A 22,967-nucleotide genomic window follows, 5' to 3' on the forward strand; every position below is an offset into this window, starting at 1 on the left:
AACTTGTTCCACGCTCGGATCAAGCATTTAATTCGCTTAGATTGCAAGCCGCCCTGCTACGGATTCGTGCCCGAGGAAGTGGTACCACCTAGACACACTCGCGCACACACAAACATTCACCCACACACACACACATGCGGTCGATCTAACTCAATTTGGCACTCCGGGGCTGGATGTGTGTACGTTTTGCATGTGGCCTCTTGCCCAGACATTCGATTATCTGACAAGGTGGAACAAGGTGGACCGGTACGCTAGTGAAACTTTTCCAACTTTCTCTTCTGCATCACCGGAGCACTGGCTTCTGCACTCACTAAGCAGCACACAATAGTCGGTGGACCGACATGGGCAAAACACGAAAGAAGGATCACGTTTGGCACGGGCTTGGGAGAAAGGATTTAGTACGTTTCAGCTCTACCGTACCCAACCCGCACTTGCTCACTCCCAAAGCAACGATACAGCGCACTAAAACTAAAGGGATATATCCTTCTTTTTTGTTATTCTTCCTTTTAAATTCTCCTCTTAATTTAAGCACACATCACACGGAATGCTTCACTTGCACACAATTACACCGTACCCTGACTGTCGTCCTCGGCCATTCCGATCACTAGCACTGATTTCTCAGCTTCACTACTTTCACGCTGAACGCCACCGTCAATCGAAGGGAAGCCTACTGCGATGATTCGGTTCGAACGTTGGCGCACCAGAGTAACTTACGTAATGATGCCGATTTTTTATATACAGCAACACTCACAAACACACACACACACACACATGCAACTCACACACTGTACAAACTACACAAGCACACACGCGAGCACATACACACTTCCTGCTTTGGCTTTTTTTTTAACGGAACAGAAGTCCTTTGCCGTCACTCGATAGGGAGATCTAGTTCTGTGGAAATAAAATGAATACCATTAATTGTAAGTAGCTTCAAAAAACGATAAGTTTCGTGCTTTCCGTTAGCTAGAACTATGTAAAAACAAGCATGGAGCAATATTCGGCTAGTCAAACTTGAATTGAAACTGCAATGGCTTGCCCGCTGTAACAACGGAACTTTGAAGATTCGCGGAAAAATCGCTCGGAATCGAAGGCCCCGCGCTTACATGAACTTGCAGAAATCGCTGGAAACCGTTCGAAAACGGCTTACCGGCTGTGTCGAACTCGGGCCTGGTGGCAACTGGAGCACAAACTTTTCGGCATGCCGTACCATTTTGTGGCTACACTTTTTTCTCCTCTCCCTGTTTCATCGCAGTCCCTGCGTCGAACGTCGAACTCGGCTCGCCTACTGCTCTATTTATAGCCGTGTACTATATTTATCTGCCGGTAGCTTTCTGTACTTCACTCCGCCACTCGAACGGCACACCAACACACCACACACACACTTATACACACTGTTTCCCCTCATTTGCTCTCTTTGCAATTGATGCTCAGCTCCTCGGCTGCCTTTAAGTTAGGCTATAATTTCCCCCCAGTAAGTGAAGTTCGTATAGAAGAAAAAGGAAGCGAAAGATGAAATGGGGTGAGGAGGTCGATTTTTTCGCCCTCTTGCGCGTATGCGTCCTTGGCGCCGGTTGCCCTGGAAATGACATTGGCAGGCACGGATTAAGGGATTTATAACGATGCTCTATTTTTTTTTTGTTTTCTCGCGACACTGCGGTTAGTGCTTCCGGCTATTGCACCGTGGAATGCAGGGCAAGTTCGCGCGGTTTGGAGACCTCCAATTTGGCAAAGCTCGTAATCCGGGCCAACGGTTTGCGTTTTACCGAGTTCACGAGCAAGACCAACTCACAATAATTGCAAAGGCAATTGAGGCTTTTTGGTGCGATTGCGAAGGAGCTGATTGTGTGTGTTTCAATTTGTCTATTTAAAAAGTGTCTCTTTTAAGTACAAACCTTACACCACAAAAGGAAGAAATTGAATGGACACAAACCTCAAACGCAAATACGCTCTACCTTTTGGACACTAAATGTGTTTAAAATCGCAGCAAAAAAAAGCTGATCCATTCTTCAGCAGCTCCTAGCTTAAGCTCACCTTTCTAAATGTAACACTGCAGTGCCTTCCTTCGTTCACCTTTCACTGCAGCACCGGCTATTACTGTCACGACCCAGCGGTGAAACCCGCAAAGAGTGTGAACGTCCGCGTCAAACATTCGTCTCCTCCCGACGCCAACCTGACACGGACTGGCAAAACCCGTCAACCCGAGAGCGTTCCGGCGACACACTAGCCGATATTGCACACACATCCGCAAAAGCGTATGCCACCGTGTCGTGTCCCAGGCGCGTATACATACACCACCATCACCAACCAGTGAAAAGCAGCAGGCGAGAGGCAGGATTGATGCGAGTGGAAAACTCGCGAAATTTCCCAGCATCCCCTAGCACAGTATTGTGGACCAAGAAAAACTGTGCGTTTCGTGTGTGAGAAAGAGATTAACATGCAGAGAGAGAGAGAGAGAGAGAGAAAGAGAAGGATCAGTTCAGTTTCAGAGAAGTAAAATGCTGGAGAGTGTGCGTTTTATAAAAGTGTCTCTCGCTCTCTCGCGCGTATTCTCTTTCTCTCGTGACGTACAGCACAGTCCTTCTGTTGCCAGGACATCGTCTCCATCGTAATCTGACGAACGTTGTTCGCACACCAACTCACCGATGGACGCGTGCCGAACGACACGCTTGCACGGTTGTGTTGGTGAGTTGCGAGCAGCAGCAGCAGCAGTAGCCGAAACCAGCAGCAGGTTAGCAGTCAAACTTGAGTGTTGCGTATAGTGGTGCAGGTTTGATGTAAACGTATGGTGGCGTACAAGATTGTAGCAATACTTCTCAGCAATATCACAAGACAAGCAGAGGTTGAGGGGAAAGACATTACAGAATAGATATCTCACTATTTTGAGATGATTTGTTCGTCACTTTTAAAGGCCAGAACATACAACAACGTGCTACAAGTTACATTGCTCCAAAACTGCTCCAAAGCACATTGCCGTGACCTTGAAAGTTTTCGTGCATGCTTACCAGAAACTGGAACACACAGCATTCCAGCAACCTATTCCTACACAAGAATAGAATGTCTTGCTCCAAATACAATACGTTCCAAGAACCAAAAAACACAACAACAAAACCTAAACCAAGCTGTTCTGTTAACATCTTGTGGGCGGGGATTTTCGCATTTCGCCGGCAGCTCCGGCTCTCGTCACCAAAAGGACCGTCACGCACACCAAACATGAAATGCCAATCATCAACTGCGGGTACATTATTATGGCCAGCCTCCTCCCGGTGCCGAGCAATTGTATGAGCTGTCGGCCGCGACCATGGGACGCGATGCTGATGCGGTTTTAATTTTCCACTTCAGCAAACGTTCACCAGCCTTCCACCGAAGCGGCAGAACCCCTTTTGCTCCTAGCTTCTAGTGCAGGAAATGGAGAAGTGGACAAAAAAGCCCCGGCACGCATACCCGACGTACGCTTTGACAAGAGAACAGAGGCAAACGAAGCACGGACGGACTGGCCAAAAACTGTAAGGATAGCAATCGTTGCTGTGTGTAGCAATGGCAGGAATAGTACAATCTATTCTAGCAGGCTGCGGAAATTAAATATAGCAACCGCCAGGAAAAACGTTAACCACACAGGACAGAACGGTTGAGAGAGGGAGAAAATGGCAGAGAGAGCACGGCTTTTGAGAAAATGGTAAAGTAAATTTTCAAAGAGAATTTAAATGACGGACATCATTCAGTGGGTATGTACAGTGACTGGGATTACAAAACAGTATGTTAAAGTATGATAGTTACGCATTTCCACGACTGTGACTTTTTCGCCGAAACAATCGTTCAAGAAGCATCTTCCCAACATCCAACCCTCAAGATATGCAGATTCCACCCAATGGTACAATGGCGGTCACCCGGCTAGCAGCGCCAGAGTCAAAATTTGCCAAACTTCTTGAACGATTTCCCGACATTTCTTCGACGAAATTGATGATCCTTTTCCGTTAAAAACAAAAATTCACAAACATTTTCGCAAAACGAAACTTTTGCTAGGTTCCTTCCTGCAACTAGGTCAAGTGAATAATTTAATTCAACTCACCAAAATGGCTGACTACTGGTACGGTAAGAGTAACGAAAATCCCATTCCGACTAAAAGTGATCAAATAAATTAATTACGCTAGTGCGTCATTTCATAACGTATTTTTTAGAGGTAGTTCTTCCTGTTATTTCTGAATGGTTGAGGCTGTAGCTTGTCTACGAGAGCTGACTTTGCTACATTATGCGAAACAGGATTAGTGTGCCACCTTGGCAATGGGAACGCCATGTAAACATATTGAGAGGAACCTTTACGCAGACCTCCTTAACAATTGTACTATGCAGCATATGCAGAGGAATGGACAACAGCGTACGATTGAAGTGGAATTCTGGAATTCCAAGATTGCTTTCAGGAAAAGGTTAGCAAGTTTACTGGAACCTAGCTGGACGGTATTCGAAGGCCGTAATCCGTAAGATACTTGTACGAGACGTACCTAAACCAACAATTGAAATAATATAGCCGTCTTTGTGTATCTATTTTCCCGTTTTAGCTCTACTTGCTACTTGCCAGCCTTGTTGGCGTTAGTGTCAGATGCAAAACAAAACACAAAAACCCCACTGCCATTGATGAACCGTTGAAAGTTATCGCTCAGCAAGATATCTCATTCCAGACGATCGCGCCTCTACATAGCCCCCAGCCGGAACGTTAGCAAACGGAGCAGCGCTAAACCGAAGAAAAGCGAACCGTCACTGCTTCTGTTGCACCACTTACACCACAACCACCACCGCCGTTTTGATAGTGGAAATTTTCCCGAATTGAAATCACCTGATTTGCGATGGTTCGGAAACATTTATCGTTCCGAAGCAAATGGCGAAAAGGGAAGCAGCAAGCAGCAGAGACGGCGCCTTCAATGGGCCCACACCTCTCCCCACCAGAAGCGCTAAAGTGCTGACTTCAAGCGGAGCTTAACTCGGTGGAGATTTCTCGCCTGCGCTACGTACCCTGCCCAGAGTTCCCTGTCGGTCCGTTCCGCGAGAAAGCAGCAAGTTTTTTTTCTCTCTCTCTCTTTTCCAACGCCGCAATAGCCATTACCTAACCGTTTTGCAGACACGCTTTTGCCGCAGACCATGCAGATGTCCGTCCGGTCGTAAGAGACCCCCTTGTGGCATCCTTCGCGCTTGTTTCGTTGTTTTCTTTTCGCTTGTTTCATTCCTTCTTTTTCCCCAGCCGTTCCGGAGAAGTAGCCGAAGCACAGCACAGCACACCCCTTTATCCCCCGGTACACAGTGCTGCAAACAGAATGGGGAATGGGCATGGAACGGTGCAGCGACCGATCCCGTGAAGGGGGATGGGTAAATTGTTTCTTTTCTCGCAATTGCTTCCACACACTATGGCACATGGCACATGGAAGTCGGGGCAAAATTCCCGATGGAATGTTTTAAAGCGAGCAAAGCAGCGATACAGCACCAGCACGCAGCACTGGAAGCTCGTTAGGCTAAAAGTTCGTACGGTACGGGGACCGTTTTTTATATGCAGCAAGGAGTGGTTTTTTCCCATCTCTCTCTCTCTCTCTTGCTCTCTCGGTCTCGATCGCATTTTGAAGACATCGAACAGGATGTCTTGTATTTTTTTTTTCTTCTTTTCGGCAACTCCTGTCGAATTAGTGTATCGGTCATACAAGGGATACAGCAGCAGGCGAGTTCGATGACGTCAAACCGCTGCTCCAGATACGAAGCACCAAGCCGATCCATAATATATGTATGTAGGCCACTCCGGTACTGCATGCCAAGGCAATGGTGCATTAAGCGGGCAGCCAAAAAGGCACAGCAACAAGGGACTGATTATCTAATGCTAAATGAGATGAATGCTGGACTTGCGACTACTTCCCAAGCGAAGGATGCTTTGGGTGTTTCAAACCGGACGCTTTTCTCGTTAAGAATGCTTAATAAATGATTTATTTTTAAAGACAAAAGAAAGACCATATAAGCAGGAACACATTTTTCAAATTTAACAACCAACCACACACGGAAAAACATTTCATCACGTCCAAAAAAACAAAACCACCCTACCCAAAACACGGATCACATAAACTGCACGATTGATAAGTCTTCTTCGCTTGTGCGCCTTATACTTCAAAACGTTCCCAGTTTGGGTTTCCCTGAGTGGCTCGGTGGAACCTCGTACGCCTTCAAACGCTTTCCAGTTGATTGATAATTGGGTGCAGGAGGAAGAGAAGGGATACAACCACTTCCGGGACACTACCACTTTGCCATCACTGCGGAGAGGCTAAGAAAAGCAAAGCACGGATGAAGAAAAATGGGCGCCTCCATCGCCGAAGCGTAACAAGAACACGTTCCTTACACGGTTAATCAGAAGCTCAGAAGCACATGGAGAAAACGGAGAAATGGCTTCTTTTCTGCGTCAATTTTCCCTACGCTTTCTTTTTTTTTCCTGCTTTCAGCTAGCTTGATAAATTTGTCCCCTAGGACAAACGAAGCTTCGAAGCTAGTGAAGGGAAGAAGTTTCCCAACAGCTCCAGCCCAGTAGTGCCCTGTTTAAAGCTCCCGAAAAAACAGCGATGCAACGAAACGGCTCAATCTGATTCAATTACGCTTCGCCTCTGCATTGTTGCGCTCTGCATTTCGCTCTGCAGTCGATTAGAAATGCGGGGAAATTATGCTTTTAAGCGGCTGCAAAGGGGAGCACGGACACGAGCACGGAATGGAGCTAATGTTACGTGATAAACTGCAAGCAATGTTGCGACGAAGCTTTTTTAGTAGATGGTACCAACGAAAAAAAAAAACAGAATGGTGACCTTACTTAATTATTGCAACACTTTAAACCCCCCCCCCCCCCCACCCTTTTTTGTGCTAAACTTTGAGTGTGAGTAAGTACACGCGAAACAAGTATCATTGAACAGTAGTTGTAGATGGATATTAAAATATTGTGCGCCAAAAAAGAATGTAGCTCTCCATGTGGGCATTAAACCGAACTGAGCTAAGCGGCAAAAAAAACAAACAAGACACCAACATAACTTTTCCGGCAATTGTTTCCGCATTTTGTGCAGAATAATGGTTTGCCATAATAGCAAACCCACACGCACACACACACACAAAAAAGGGCATTTCATACAAGTACTCACACACAAAAAGCACACAACAACTGCTCCCGATCAACCGCTCTAGCTGGGTGGGTGGGTACACTCAAACAGACACACGCTCCAAATGGCACCACAGTGTGGTGAGCAGCAAAAAAGGTCGATTTTCCCTCCTGCCTTTCGTGCTGTATCGTCGGGATTAAACCATTCGGTACTAAACTATGACAACATTGTTCGCAACTCATCTGTTCGCGAGGCCCGATGCGAGCAATGGACGAAGACAAAAAAAAAATGCAGCAACCCACAAGGGTGGATGGGTTTGGGTTAGAAGCACGCGAAACACACTGAATCAACAGTATATCACAATAAACTATTACCGGACAACAAAATTGTGAGTGTGCTTTTTTATTTGGTAACATTTTTGGATCGAGAAAAGAGAGATTTTTTTTTTGGATTCACGTAAAAAAGGAGGCGAGAAAAATGGGAAAAGAACAACATTATCGAAAGCAAAATGAATAAAACGGTCAAGCTATAAAACATGTCCCGAAAAAATACACACACTGTGGCGAGTTGTGTGTGACAAACTCTAGACAAAGCTAAACTTTCTTTGCGCTGCTTGGACCGTTTCAAGTACAAAGCACACAGCACGCTTAGCGACACACAATAGCAGGCGTTTGAAAGTTATCTACTACGGGAGGGTGGGACAAAAAAACAAGAGGAAAAGCACATAATTTGAGGCTACGCTTTGCGCTCATGAACCGTAACATATTTCACACCTTTTTCACCAACACCACTTGCTACTATTATTACCAGGGGAAAACTTTCACGCTGGAGAGTGTTGAGCAGGCTGCACTGTTGTTGTTGGGCAGTGCAGCAAGTAGCCCTTCTGGTCCCGAACCACAACTGTACTCAAGTTTGTGTGAGTTTGCCTTCTCCCGGACATAGTTTTAACGCACTCAAATCGTTTTCAAACGACAAACTGTCCCTTGTTTTAGAGGTTTTTTTATAGTTTCCTCTCTCTTTCTTTTCGTTCTTGAAAGTAAGATAATGTGTCCATATGAACGGAAAAGGCCACAAGGCACCCACACAAACTGCCTGAACCAACTCCTGATGGAACTACCACCAAAAGTCAACGCAGACAGGCCTCAGCTAGCACGAAGAGCCCCAAGCGAAAGCTAAGCTGAGCGGACCCGAGACTCTATGCCCAACTCACCCGCGATCGGTCACTTCAAGCGAAACAACTAACGTCTAAAAATTTAAAACTTTCTCCAATAAAAGTAAACGATAAACTGCGAGATTAGCTCCCCCTTACTGGCTGCTGCTTCAAATCGCCATCGTACTTCGCCGGAAACTTGCTCACTGCAGCATCCAGCATCCGGGCCAACGAACCGTTAAACCTGGCCCCACAGCACCATGAAAACGCACGCATTCAATGGCGCAGTTAATAGAATTATTATGTCTACAAGGGACGATCACCACTACCACCACGACCACCAAAAGGCAAACAAAAACATCAAAAGCATAAACATTACCCAGCAACGAAAACAAAGTGTAAGGGTGGATGCTGCTCTGGGAGGATGGGAAGAGTCAAGGTCCGCACTGGAAATTCACCAGAGTGTGAGTTGATCATACCCCGGGAGGAGTTGCACACGGCCGAAGGTTTTCCATTCCATCTCCCGCCGCTTTCAACGCAACGCGGTCGTTTGTCCGGAACGGTTTTAATGTGTGTTGAGGCGCGCTTGCCACGCGCCCGTGTATGTGTGTTTGGTTTTGTACTGCCTGCGAGGGTGTTATCTTTAGCGAGCAAGATCAGCAGGGGGAAAAGCTTACAAGGGAGCTTTTTGTCGCATAGCGTTTTAGAGTTTGGCCAACCCAAAAAAGAAGGAGAGCTAAATTCCTCCCAAATGGCTTTTGGGGAGGGGCATTGAATTTTACGCCAAAAGCGGGACGAAACTTTTGCGTGGTGCGTGTGTGTGTGTGTATTTGTTGGTAGTTAAATAATTTATTGCACCACCAACGGAATAATGGGGCTGTAGAGATTCGGTGGATGGATTTGTTTAGGCTGGGTTGCTTTTGTGCAATAACAGTGTTGTAACACACCCATGCACGGTTAAACGAACAGTTTTCATTGCATTATTCTATTGTTTGTCAGCAATAGTGTAGTGCATTAGTGCTAGTGGTACTATTTTATGATTTTGACTACAATAATGATCAAGCAGTGGGAAACCAATATAAACTAAAGGCTAAAACAATATATGGATTCCCACAAAATGGATTGAAAATTGGAGATTAGAATTGCGGCTACATTTTAACAACTGCACTAAACCACATACTATGCCGCCTTTGTGCTAATCGTCAATTTAAACACCATTGCTCACATAGATCAATATGGAAGCAACGCTTTTGTGATGCCCCTTTAACAATAATAGCCCTTTAATGACATTTCAAACGCTAATAATTAATCTACCGCATTCAATTCCACTCTTCCTCTACTCTCTCTCTCTCTCTCTCTCTCTCTCTCTCTCTCTCTCGCTTTATCTTTAAATAAAACAAATTAAATAGCAACACGATTCAATGAACTTTTTAATACAAATATTGAATTACTTCCGCAGCGATTACGCGCGCACAGCGTGCGCCCGGGCGGTTTGTACTAAAGTAAATTAGAATTCCGCCACCACCGGACTAAGGATGCTACATCATGCTACTTCTCCTCCCCACCCACCCGATGATTTGCGCCGTCGAAACATTGGCTAGAACGTAGCACCAATCGTATCATGAGCGCAAACATTGGCGCAAACCATTGCCGGTGGAAGCATGATCATAATTTCGATGATATGGAATGTATGATTTACCATTTATTGCCTTGTTTCACACGCTTTCACCGTTCCTGTTGGAATTATGATTCCCATTCCGGCACTAATCCAAATGGCCGTTAATCAGCCGGCGAGGAATCCGTCCATCATCGATTCCAATTAGCGGCTGGCGTATCGATACAGCTCTAAATTAGATAATTCTCTATCTCTCGTGTAACCCGCGCGAACCCACCTCCTGTTTCTACAACGAACGTCAAATAGCAGCAGCCAGCAAAGCGTCATCATGTTGTGGAGGGTTAATAACGGTTGAATAAATTGCAAAATCACATCCTGTGTTTTTTTCGCTTTTTTTTTTAAATAGTCAAATGAATTTCTTTTTTACTCCTGCCGTACTACCATCCTCAACGTGTCGGAAGTGACAAACGATCCTAAACAAGGCACCAGTGAGGATTTTTGTGCTTTATCTTTTGCTCTCTTTGCTCTCTTTCTCACTCTCTTTCTTCCCATCACAGCCTGCTCCATTTTAATTGTAGCAAGCGTGCTAATATTTATGACGCCTTCAGCCGCGAGCTCGAGCAGCTTTTCCTGCCTCCCATCATCGTTCCGTTCGCATCTGCCGTAGCGCCTTGTCGCCTGTCGAAGCGCAATGGGCGGAAGTGAAGCATGATTTTCCACCCGGGAACCATGCTAATTTAATCAAAGACAACGAGTTATCTTCTCAAAAAGGATGTCGTTTGCCACCGCTCCTCTTTGCGCACCGCCCCCGTCCCGTGGGGAATATTCCCGGGCATCTTTTCTTCCCCTTCCCACCACGTGCCGGGTAGGGCAGCACCATAACACCACCATCTTCTTCTTCTTCTCCCCTCAACTCAACTTTCTGTCGCGCGGTTGTGAAGATTTATTCAACTCGTTTCCATAACTTGTGCGCCATACATCATCATGCGTAAGCAGCCCGGCTGTTGCGACTTGCGCCCCCGAGGGGAGGTATGAGGGGCGGTTCGCTTGCTACACACGAAATAAATTCTAACGCCAGTGAGGGTGAAGAACGACGGGTGGACGTGGAAAGTTGAGGGCGTGGAGAAGAGAGAAAACGAAAAAAAAGGGGTTGGAAAAAAAGGTTGGCTGCGGACATCTTTACGATAACCGAAGGCGGTGGTTTCAAGGAAATGGTGCACGCTTTCCGTCCATTTCACGCCTCGCACGCTCGCTTGGAGAAAAGCAACCCCCATTTGTAGAAGTAAACCATTTCATCCCCCCAGCAAAAAAACTGCCTTCAACGTACGCCTCCTACTTTCTCCTGGGAGGAACGACTTATGATCACACTTACTTAGGTTTGTGGGTTTGCACACAGCGCGCGCGGGCCCGTACTGTCGAAAAGTTTGCCACCGTTTTAACGGACGCTGAACGGGGAGGCTATACCCCATTTCCATTACTAGCGAAGCCGAAAACCATCGGGCAGATGGTATCCGCAAGGAAGGTGGCCCTGATAATGGGGAGGTGAAAATAATGCGCACTCCACGCAATCATACAGATAGTAAGTAGTACGTACGTACACGAAGCAAGCAAAAACGGTTCGCAAAACGGTGCAAGGCGTAAACGCAATAAAACTTTTACAATGTGGTTTTCTTAATTGGAGCTGGAGGAACGTGTGAGGAACTGTGGTTTTTCGTTTTTATCCCCGGGAGCGTAAACGCGTATGAAACCAACGCAGTAAACTCGACCCTTATTCTCCCTGAAGCTAAGAAAGGCTGGGCGCCTCCATTTCGTCCATCCGCACTGGAAGGGTTTATTTTTTGCTCGACCGCTTCTTATCTGAATCAGGCTAACGGGGGCTTTCGGTAATATTTTTTCGTCCTACTCAACCACACTCACACACACACACAGACTGATACTTTGACACTTTTAGGGCACAGTTCGTCGACTAAAGAAAGAAGCAATAAAAAATCCTCGCCCGATCGATGGGTGCGCCTGGTCGGTCACGACACTGCAGGGAGCCAGGGGTAAAAATAAACCATCGTTACAGCGACCCAATGCAGACGACGCAAGGCCAAAGCCCAAGCGACCCAGCTAACATGCAGCCATGAAAGATGAACCATATAATAATATTATACGTGCACATCCATACCCGCTCTCACTCTCTCTCTCTCTCTCTCTCTCTCTCTCTCTCTCTCTCTCTCTCTCTCTCTCTCGCTATCTTTCTCTGTGTATCGAAGCTCACGAAGACTTAAAGCGTAGCATAGCATACTTTCAGGCGCAAACCGTCGTACGCCATGCAGCGGAGAGGAGAGTTTGACAATGTTTCCAGGGAACGATAATAGTATGTAGTCAATCCCTCTTGCCCATCCCTCTCGCTTCTTGTACCTTCCAGTCAGCTACCAAGCTTTTACAATTGTGTTTGAAAATTCTGTACAATAAATTCCATCCAGTGGTAGGATTTTTCTATTCCTCACAAAACAAGCCGCTCGGCAAGATGGATAATGCGTGTGCGTATATGTGTGTGTGTGTGTTTTGTGTTAAAATCATGGAATGATGGAAAAAAGATATCAAGCACAAGGAAAAACAATAAAAATGTTATTAAAAATCTTGCTCCAAAGCGAACAAAACCAAAAAAACGAGCTTCCTAACAAGAGCAATAACGGGGCGAGAAAAATAAAACGGCCAAGATGGACACGGTACACAGAAATGCCAGCATCCATCCGGCGCTACCACGCATCAAAAGGAAGGCGAGGTACGTGCGCCCGGCTTGTCAGTGGATCCGACTTTTTGGTGGACAGCAGCAGCAGCCGCCCATCAGCTGCCCAATTTCGGCTTGGAGGTATGGACGCTGACGTCCAACCCCGCATCACGGGGCACTGGGTCACATAAATCACGGGACTTTTAGTTCTTTAATTTATCTGTCCATGCCATCGTTTCCACGGCGGCGATGAAGAGTGAAGCGCACGGCGTTTGCACGCGAGTGCACGTTCGTTTACCTGTGAAGGAACCCCCGTGGAGGAACGTTCGCGTGGCAAACGGCGGCGACGCGTCGAAATAAAAGATGTGCTACGCGTTAAGGCGGGAAAATTGAAATAGGTTCACGTAACAATCGTTACGAGATGTTGCTTCTTCCTCTTTCTTCTTCTTCTTCTTCTTTTTTGTGTTTCTTTGCGCTCATCAACACGCGGTCTCGCGTGAAGGATGAATTTTTGCGCCGAGCCGTGTCTGCGCACGACGGCACGTCGCCACTGTTCTGGAAGGCAATGAATTTTGTACACACCAACCCAGAAGCAGGCCGAAACACAATCACTACACTAGCACCCTACCAGCTATAACGTCCGTACCATCGTCGTCATCGTGATCATCATCTGAGTCGTTGGGAGCTTCGTTGTTGGTCTCCCTGCCTGCTTCTTTTTTTATTAACATTGACGTGAGACAAATAAATTTATTATTACTTTTAACGCCTCCCCCCTCCCGCATACCATCGGGATGCAACGGAGCACATGATTCGCGTTGGACGCGTTGGGGTTGCGTCCTGCATAGCGCGTTCTGTATTACATTCCACTCTTAAAGTGACTCGCCTTGCTTGAATCGGGCAGCGTCAAAATGAACATTTTAGCAAAAAGAAAGCAAAGTGAAAAGAGAAGCAGCACACAATCTTTAGCACGGTGTCAATATCAGTTTCACTAGCGGAATTTCCTTTTTCGTAGGTCTGTGTGCTTTGGTGTCATTCAATTGACGCTTGTTTGTACCCAGCTCTAGGCACATTCTTTTTCGAGGGTCATCCATAAATGACGTATTGTCAAAAACAATAAGAGTTTATACTCGCTTAACCCTAACGTAACAAAATGTAACGTTGAATTTTCGCCTATTTATAACGTTACCCCACGACTCCACACAGCATAACACGAAGCATAACATAACAACTGACAGCTGCAAAACGCTTCAGAAAACGCTTCATTGCCGGTACCATGTTATGAATATCCTTAGTAGGCCGCTCATTGCTTGTTGAAAAGCTACCAACCTACTGCAATGCGATTGCTTGCTGAAACGCTTTACCTCTTTTCCCAAGCGTTTTGTAAAGCGTTTGGCAGCTGGCAGTTGTTATGTTATGCTCCGTGTTATGCTGTGTGGAGTCGTGCAGATACAGTATTCTCTCCGCCATCCCGTTAATTCCTTACTTAGCCGGCACTACTACATACCATTACATTCGCTAATTTCAATACAGTTTTTTAACACACTTTAAATGTATTGGTATAACCGTATAACATTTGCCATTCGAAATCAAAGTTTCTTTTATTTTAAATAACGTTTTAAATCTGCTAAAATGCATAACACACAGTACTCGTCTTTAAACAATGTGTTTAAATATGTTGAGGAAAAAAACTATCTCCCCTTATTTCTAATGGATTAACAATCTATTCAATTCATCCGGTACAAAGTTCTGCTACAGAACAAACTCACTTTCACTTTGATGTATTTAATCATAACTTCCCTCCGTCTAACGATCGTTACGTAATTTATGGAAATCCTCTAAACACGTGTTTTCTAGGCAAAGTGGATGCATCAACCAAAACCAATATTGAGGTATTACAATTTCATATCCGTAGAGGAAGCAGCTCGGTAGAGAGTTCATCAAATATGTTTCGAATGTTTTATGTTAGATTCTAAAAAGACACTCATTCGGTTGCCTTCCAACTGACATCAAAGTAAAACCACAAACTGAATACTCGATTAAATATGTACGAGTTAATTGAGCCGCCCGTTTTTAAATCAATTCTCCTTTTCCCATCTAACCCATTTACGTTTGTTGCATATTTTATCCATCTTTCATCTTAAAGTTTTCGACCTCAGACATCCTTCTGTCCATCTAATGGCCATTAAAGACTCATTAAAGTTTCAGACCATAGCATTGAATCCATACCTCTCAGCCACAGGCTCGGTCATTGGGCTCAGAACCAGTTTTACCTGAGCCCCGCCACAGCGGGATGTAGCGTCGTGCTAAAAACTCGCTCGTGTGACCTCTGCAAAGCGCCACAGCGTGTGGCAGCGTCACACGATAGAATAGCATCGGTCGGTCTGTTGGTATGTGTGATTAATTACCACACAAATTTGCCCACACACATACCGCACACGAACTCCCCGGGTGGACAATAGGTCGTTTCGCGTGGCGTGTCGTGGGTGCAGCATACTTCTTCCTTATCATCCCACGGTGGCAAATGATTGATGCTCAAGTGTGTGCCTTTTTTACACACACAATCACTCGTTGCCCAGGGCATATTAGCAGCCGCAGCAGCAGCAGCAGCAGCAGCATCTGACCATCATAAAACAAAACTGAAGCTAACGGCAAAAACGATGTAAGGAATGCAGCGAAGGTGAATGATAGAATCGGAAATCATCATTTAAGATACAGATACCAGAACAGGACACCGTTGTCCCAAAACCCAGATGCCACAAAACTACCACCGCAAAGTGGCACTTGCAAAAAAAAGTGGCAGTACGTAATGACGTTGACGTTCGTAGTCGTGTTGTGCGTTTTGTTAAGCATTTTTTTGTCTCAGCACAAAACTTCCCAACACAGAGACATCTTCTAGACGGTTTGACACTTTTCGCTAGGGTTCGTCGTCTTCTGCGAACCTTTTTTCCACCTCTCATTCGAAATGCTCCATGGACTAATTGGGAGGTCACTCCCGTCCTTCCTGGTAAGGCTCATTCTTCTTTTCCTCATGCTTGCTACGTGTGCTGTCCCAGAAATTCATGAAATTGATGAATGATGCTCGCACAGAACCGGACAGCTGGAGCCTGGAGCCGGTCTCGGGTCCAGGTTCATCTCCATTAGTGGCGCATGCACATGGTGCAGCTGATGGGATGGCATTTTATGTGCGTGTGAGAAGCAGAACACACGAAAAGGAAAAGGGGACCATTTTTATGTGTCCAAATCGAGCTAATTGAGTCAGCTACTTTATCGGTCTGCTCCAGCTCATCTCATCTTTAAATGAGTTATAACGATATAGGAGAGCAAGTGCTGTAAAATTGATTAGTATTATAGTTCAATTTCGTTGAATGAAAACGATAAAATTGTAATCATCATCAAAACACAGCACAGCAGCAGAAATTCCATTTGCGCTTGTATTTTCGCGCCCATCGCGCATCACATTCCACCGACTGCTTGTTCAACTACACTTGAGCTAAATTGACGGGTGTAATATAATGTAGCGTGCCACTCGCCGCACCCAAAAATCCCTTCCCAAAAACCCCTCCCAACTCTCCAGCCCCAGAAGCAGCGGCTCCATGAACCATCCAACTCCACCAAGCCTCTAAGCACCCGGGGCTCGAGCAGCAACCGTCAAGGGTTATTATGCGGGCACTTGAAAATATTATTATTTAACATAATGTACCGCTCACCCCTTCCGCACAATGCACCACGCACCACGCGGTGATTACCGATTGCGGCAAAGGTAGGGCAGACGCTGAAGCCGCATGTCGCAGCAGCTGGCGCGGCTGGCGGCGGCACAAACACATTCCTACTGCCATTGATCCGAGTTAATAAACCGAGCCGAACCGAGCCCTGGAACTGGAAGGCTTCGGCTTTCCGTGGGCTTTCCCTCCGTTGCTCCTCCAGTGAAATTCCTGAGACATTTCTTTACAGACAGCCCCATCCCATCCCTTCCGATACGATGTACTTGCTGTGCAGGGGCGGGGAAAATAACGCTGCCGGGCGTTCGCAAAACGGGGCCGACAACAACTTTTTCAATTAAAATTTTCCACCCGTGCGGTTTTGTGCGAAACATTTGAACATTTTATTTTTATATATTCCCCGGGTTTTGCTTCCACCGCTGCCCCTTCCCTCTTGATGCAGTGCGTTTCATCACACATCGAACTCGCCCACGTGAACCACCTGCCGAACGAACGAACGAACGAATGAACACCACCCGGCAGCAGGCAGGAAGGAAGTAACTCATCAGCATAAAACCAATTGACGAGTTCGCGGAGGTGCAAGGACGGTCTGAGAATCGTACCACCTGGCCGGTCTGACAGCACCAGGTGAAGGGGGAAAAACGGCAGCTGGTACAAGTGAGTTTAAAAATACTTATCCACCGGGGTCTTACTGTTCAACTGCTTTAACCACTTGCGCTACCGAAATACGCATTTTACCTTTGCAGGTGGGAGAAAACGGCCCACTCGCAATTGAATTCAACGGGTATGTGTGTGTGTGTGTATGTGAGGGAAGCGTAACTTTTCGTGGGAATGAAACTGCGTTCGAGGTAAGGTGAAGTTTTCCATTTCTTTCCGCTCACGGAGTGAATGAACAATCAGGTTCTTAAGAACGTAGAACGAGTTTTGCATGTGTTTTTTTTTGCACTCGTGGTAGCATTTTCCTTTCATTGCTCCTTACTTTAACTGTCTCAAACAGCCAAGCAGTACACGAACTAGCTTACGCAAAACACACACACACACACAGTGTGGCCATCACTTTAGATCACTTTACCTCCGTTCGCACGAAGAGGAAAGCACTCGCCGCGACTGCGAACGGTTCGATGCGGCAAAGCCACTGACGACTTTTCCATTGCCCGTTTGGATTATTGAATATTCTTCTTATCTGTCTCTCTGAGCGGTCCACCACCATCGAGCGATTTGGTCCATCGAGGGTGAATGAAGCGTACTGGCAGGCGGGTAAAGGCTACGATGAAAACGATATTTTCTCCTGCTAAACCCGCCGTGCTTTTGTTATGTGTGTGTGTGTGTGTGTGTGCAGGGAAAAAAACAAAAACTCACACACACATACCTTCCATTTCATCCTTGAACCTTTAGTGTCTTGCGACGGAACGTTTAAGTCACCGTCACCGCTCACTTGCTTGCTTGCTATCCTCTCGCAAAGCTCGGACAAGATCTCGCACGAAGTCACCACCCCTGTGCTGGTGCCCGTGTGAAGGCAAGCTTTTGAATAAAACATTACACACGCAGACGAATGGTTTTCTAATTTTTGTGACGCTTTTTTCCACGCTCCGTTCGGTACGGCCACACTGTCCAGAGAAACCTGGCGGTGACGGTGGCTTAGTGGTTGTGTCTTAGTGTGTCCCTCCTGCTGGTAGTGTTTGATTCGCTTATCGAAACCGGGACGGTCAATAAACATACGTAGCAGAAAGAGAGAGAGAGAGACAGAGAGAGAGAGAGAGAGAGAGAGATAGAGAGAGACAGAGAGAGAGAGAGCAAACGTTTCTTTATCGTTATTGTGTGAGGCAACAGGAGCACCAAAAAGACGTCCAATCATTGTGCAACTGGATGGAATTTAATCGAAACACTGTGATGGTTTATACACAGCCCGTTCGTTACTTAAGCTGGGCTTGAACTGAAGCTCACAACTTGGCAGTGTTGCACAGCAAACAATGATTTTTTGTTGCAAATAAATCAAGCGTCCGTTTCATGTCACGGCTCCGTGGACCGTCCATCGACGGTTTGGTATGTAATTAAATCGATTAGGAGCTTGATCGCGCGCTCCTACGTCGCGTTGATGCCTCCCTCTGGATCATAGCAGGCAGAGCTTTCGTCGTTGTCTTTTTTGGTGTGTGTTTTTCGTGTCTTTTTCATCACTCATACACACTCACAACGCCCTGTCCTGCCCGTCCCGAGGTCAATGATATCGAGATAAAATCAATTAAGTGTGTACTCTTGGCTCCTTTTTCGCTTCCAGCACACAGACACACACACACACACACACTCTTCGGTAGCTATTGTTCTTAAGGCTGTGTTTGGTGCAAACACTCGTCGCCGTTCTGGGGACACTCTTCCACCTACACACAATGGGGAACATGTTCCAGCACACACACACACAGACACACACTTCAAATGGTCAGGTTGTTTGACATTAATGATGCGATGATGATACTTCATTATTCTTATTATCCTTTCCTATCAAAATAATGGCCAGCCTCTTCCCACCGCCCGCCCGTTCGAGTGTGCTACCACGGTAGCCGCTTCATGCCATTGGCCAGCGGGCCACTAGATGATCGAGAAAAAATCATTTCCACTCGGGTTCACTGGGTAGCAGCTCCTTCCAAGCACGGCTCATTCCGTATTGCTTCCACACACACAGTTTCTTCCTCAAGAAACACACACACACACACTTTTGGGTGGAAAAGAGGAGCAGACTACACCAAACAGTGACACAGAAAACGGTGACAACGGCACGGAAAAACCAATGGGTAAACAATGCGATGGGTCACAGGCACACATACAAAAAGGTGGCCGAGTGGGTTTAAGCGGCGCTTTCGGTACGTGCCGAAAGCATTGCATTTTACGTTTGGTGTGACTAGTGCAGCACGTGAATGTGTGCGCGTGTGTGTGTGTGTGTGCGGTTTTTGGAGTGTATTTGTTTGGGTGAACGGATGGCCGGAGGGGGGGTGGCATGAAAACACAGACAAGAAGAGGAGCACCGCACTTTAAGAGGCGATACTGTCTGGCAATAAGTGAGACAACAAAAAACAAATCAGCTACCAACCAAGCAAAGGGAAGAGAACAATGGACGCTCCAACAAGTTTGGACCTAGCGCGACCGAGTGAACGACCGAACCGAACCGAACAATCGAGCGTTTGGGGTTTTGGGTCCCATCCAGCGAATGGATATAGGGGCAGGGGATGTCGAGCTCGTGCAGCGAACTCTTTAAACGCGTTGAAAATGTGTTCCCATTTCTCTTATCGGAACGTCACACACACACACACACACACAAACACACACACACATAGACACGCGCACAAGAGCAACCAATTTTTCGAGACACATCTTTAGCCATACCCTCCGTGTCCGCTTTATGCCGCTCTCCTTCTTTTTTCACCCCCCATTTGAAGCAGGGATCTCCACCGTCAACAGTTTTTCACCGAGCGAGAACGGTCTTTTGCCTCGTTTCACGGACCAAAACTGAAACCAAACACCAGCATCAAAGTGCCGTAGGAAACGGACAGGCGATTAAGAGAAAGCAAGAGAGAGAATGAAGCGGGGGAGGGGGGAGATAGAGAGCGAGAAAATAGCTACGGAAAAAAAGGGAGACCAATAGCATCTTATTTCACTCTCGCGCACACAGAGACGCACACCCATTGTGGTGCGGTTGTGGAAAGCTGGCACGGGATAAAGCGGCCCGTTTTTTTTTCTTTCGCTCCTGCCTAGTCTGACACAGAAATAGCCTACCTTCAGGCGTTACTTTTCGGACCGAAGGAAGCAAACGATGCGAACGAATTTGGCACATTTGGCCTGGAAATACGGCCGGCTTTTTGGAATTGCTTTAGCTCATACCTCGTACCATAACACACACACACACACGCACTAACGCACACAGCAATTGCCCCAAGCGCGATGCGACATTAAGAAACGTCCAATCAAAGCAACCTTTCCTTCTGCAACTTCGGTGCCGTCGTCGAGTGTAATTTGCGTCAACTTTTCGTTACACCGTTTCGCAGCTGAATTTGCATTGCAATACTTTACTAATTATGGCACACGCACTGCGAAGCTCGCACACACAAACATGCCGACACTTACACAAGCACACACACACACACACGCGCACAGATATGCAGACACACAAATCCAGGAGACGAAACAACGCTCAATCGACGGCACTAATTCGCTTCACGCACCTTCACGTAGTACACGGAACACTCTGGAGCTACTTTTGCACTGCCCCGCTTACTGGCCCCGCTTTCCTCCACCGAAGAAGGTCTGTGTAACAATACAAAAAAAAACGGGTGCCTGCGTGCAGGTCTTGCTCGCACAGGGAATAAAGAGCGTCTACGGCTTGGAAGGGAAAGTTTTACACCACGCAGCCTCCGCGATGGCGGAGAGACAAACCAGGACTAACTGCTAGCGCTGATGGCTGATGCCCGGTTTCCCCCCACACACACACACACACAAAACGCACACACCGAACGGTGTAGATGCACTCTCTTTCTCTCTCCGTTTGCTCTCGGGAGAGCGCTCGCTCTCTCTTGCGACTACGCTGGTAGCGTTTGCGAGAGATTGGTGAGCGTAAGGGACATTTTGAGGGAGATGCGATGTTTTTCGATGTTTTCTATTGGATGACAAAGAAACGACAGCGCTTTTGATGCTTGTATGGCGATTAAAGAAAAGTGTAAAATGGATTACAATACTATATCAAAGTGCTAGAAATAATCAAATGCAATCTTGGAGGCAAATGAGAAAAGAAATGGAATAATTGCCAAGAATTCAACGATTTTCCAAAACCATTCACATTATGCTTCAAACTTCCGCTTTAATCCTTGTACATGCGAGCAAAACCAGCTACTGCTGATCCTTCTCATATGTGTCCGTGGTACGAGCGATTATACGCTGGCCTGTCTGAAGCTCATGCGCAGCGTATCCTTGGCTGAAACCATTAACATCGCACAATAACAATTTCCCCTTAGTAGGCACTCGCGCGCGCTCTCTCTCTCTCACTGAATCTCGCCCTCTCGCTACAATTTTCCCCTTTACGGCATGGCAAACATCTCCCGCAGTGAAGGAACAGCATCTTATGCCACTAACACACTCACAAACACACACCGCGTTTTGTTCTATTACCCCTTGCGTATGCGTGTGCGTACAGGAGCAGGAACTTCTTCACTGACCGTAGCGTCGGAGATCAGACGGCAGTCGGAACTGGCAAAAACGTTACAATGCACACACACACACACACTCACACACGCACAAAGAAAAGAAAAGAAGAGAAAAACAACAAACCCCACAACACAAAGCCCGTACGTGAAGTGCTTAACCCTAAACAAACGGAAGATGTCGCCGTATGCCGTAATCCTGGGAGAGACACGCTTGCGGGCGTGCTGCCGTGCTTCAGTGGATTCCAACGGAAGTGTCTGCCGGAAAAACAGGATTTGAAATTTTGAACCTACACACACACAAGCACACATCGACACATGATTTCGTAAGGGTGAGAACCGTACAGGTTGAGCAATGACAATCTGCCGGGAGCGCACCATCCTGATGGTGCTGCTGCTGATGCTGCTGCCGAAACAATCCTGCCCTAGTTCCGGGTTGGTACGTAATTCCCGGATCTGTCTCTACCCCGTAGTGTCACAGATTGCCCGAGGACTCATTCCTATTCGTCCAAACGACTTTTTTTTTGTCCTCCCTCTTTTGTCACTATCTTTCGCTGAATCCGATAGCACCAGCCTTCGCAACGCAACGTATGGTGCCGACATGGGCACCACACGGGATGATGGCGTTAGTAAGAAACGAGCGATACTTAGAAACGATACCTGTACGGCTTACGGTCTCGAGTGTTGAGATGCAAAGCACGGACGATCGCGGTCCGCAAACGGTGCAACAAAGCACACTAGAACAAGAAGAAGAAAAAACAAGCGAACGAGTCCAAATGTCACAGAATTGACAAACCCCAACGGGGACGATGGTTCGCTTGCAATACTCGGACACACAAATCCCTTATCATTGTGTGCGATTTGCTGGGTTTTTTTTTTTGCATGACGTGCTTCGTCGTAATGAAAACGACGGTTGGTGGATAGTGCTGGATGGGTTTAGAGTATGGTGCGCTTTTTGAACTCTATTTTCTAGTAACTTTGTAGTCTAATTCGTGAGTAAGTGAATTAGTATTACGTAAGTCATCGAGACGAATGGACCTAATGGATGGTTTGTTTCCACGGATTTAGGACAGATTTCCTTGAACTACCATGCGTCTCCATCGAACACGTGCCGCTTGTAAAGGTGTTCTCGTTGGTGTCGCTTTCATCGTTGATGGACTGTACTGTAAAGTGGGAAGAAGAGAACTCATCATAATGATCGCTTGTACCCCACTTGCCCAGCTTGACTATGGCGTGGAACACATCATCCGACCAAGTACACGGTCTAATATACTCATCGGTAGTAGTAGTATAAATAAACTACTTTTTTATTTTAAATAAAATCATTTTTTGCCTTTAGTACCCTTTTAAACAAGTACTTGCGTAAAAGACTTAATAACTCATCGTATTGCATACCGTTCTGGTACTGATGAATGCCATCGAGGGTTATTTGAAGCACAAATAATTTACTTTATGTATGAAATCAGCTCTTGGAG

The 22,967-nt window shown here is 46.4% G+C and overlaps 1 long non-coding RNA gene across 1 annotated transcript; it reads right to left on the minus strand.

Annotated features, from left to right (window-relative positions):
* Positions 1-749: 749 nt before the first annotated feature.
* LOC125906837 (uncharacterized) lies at positions 750-20,909 on the minus strand. Its single transcript, XR_007452170.1, has 2 exons — positions 20,521-20,909; positions 750-894 (listed from the first exon to the last, which is right to left on the minus strand). It is a non-coding gene; the product is annotated as an uncharacterized LOC125906837 (long non-coding RNA).
* Between the last annotated feature and the right edge of the window lie 2,058 nt (positions 20,910-22,967).

The sequence above is a fragment of the Anopheles coluzzii genome, chromosome 2 (genome assembly GCF_943734685.1).
Source record: "Anopheles coluzzii chromosome 2, AcolN3, whole genome shotgun sequence".
Classification (NCBI taxonomy): Eukaryota; Metazoa; Arthropoda; class Insecta; order Diptera; family Culicidae; genus Anopheles; species Anopheles coluzzii.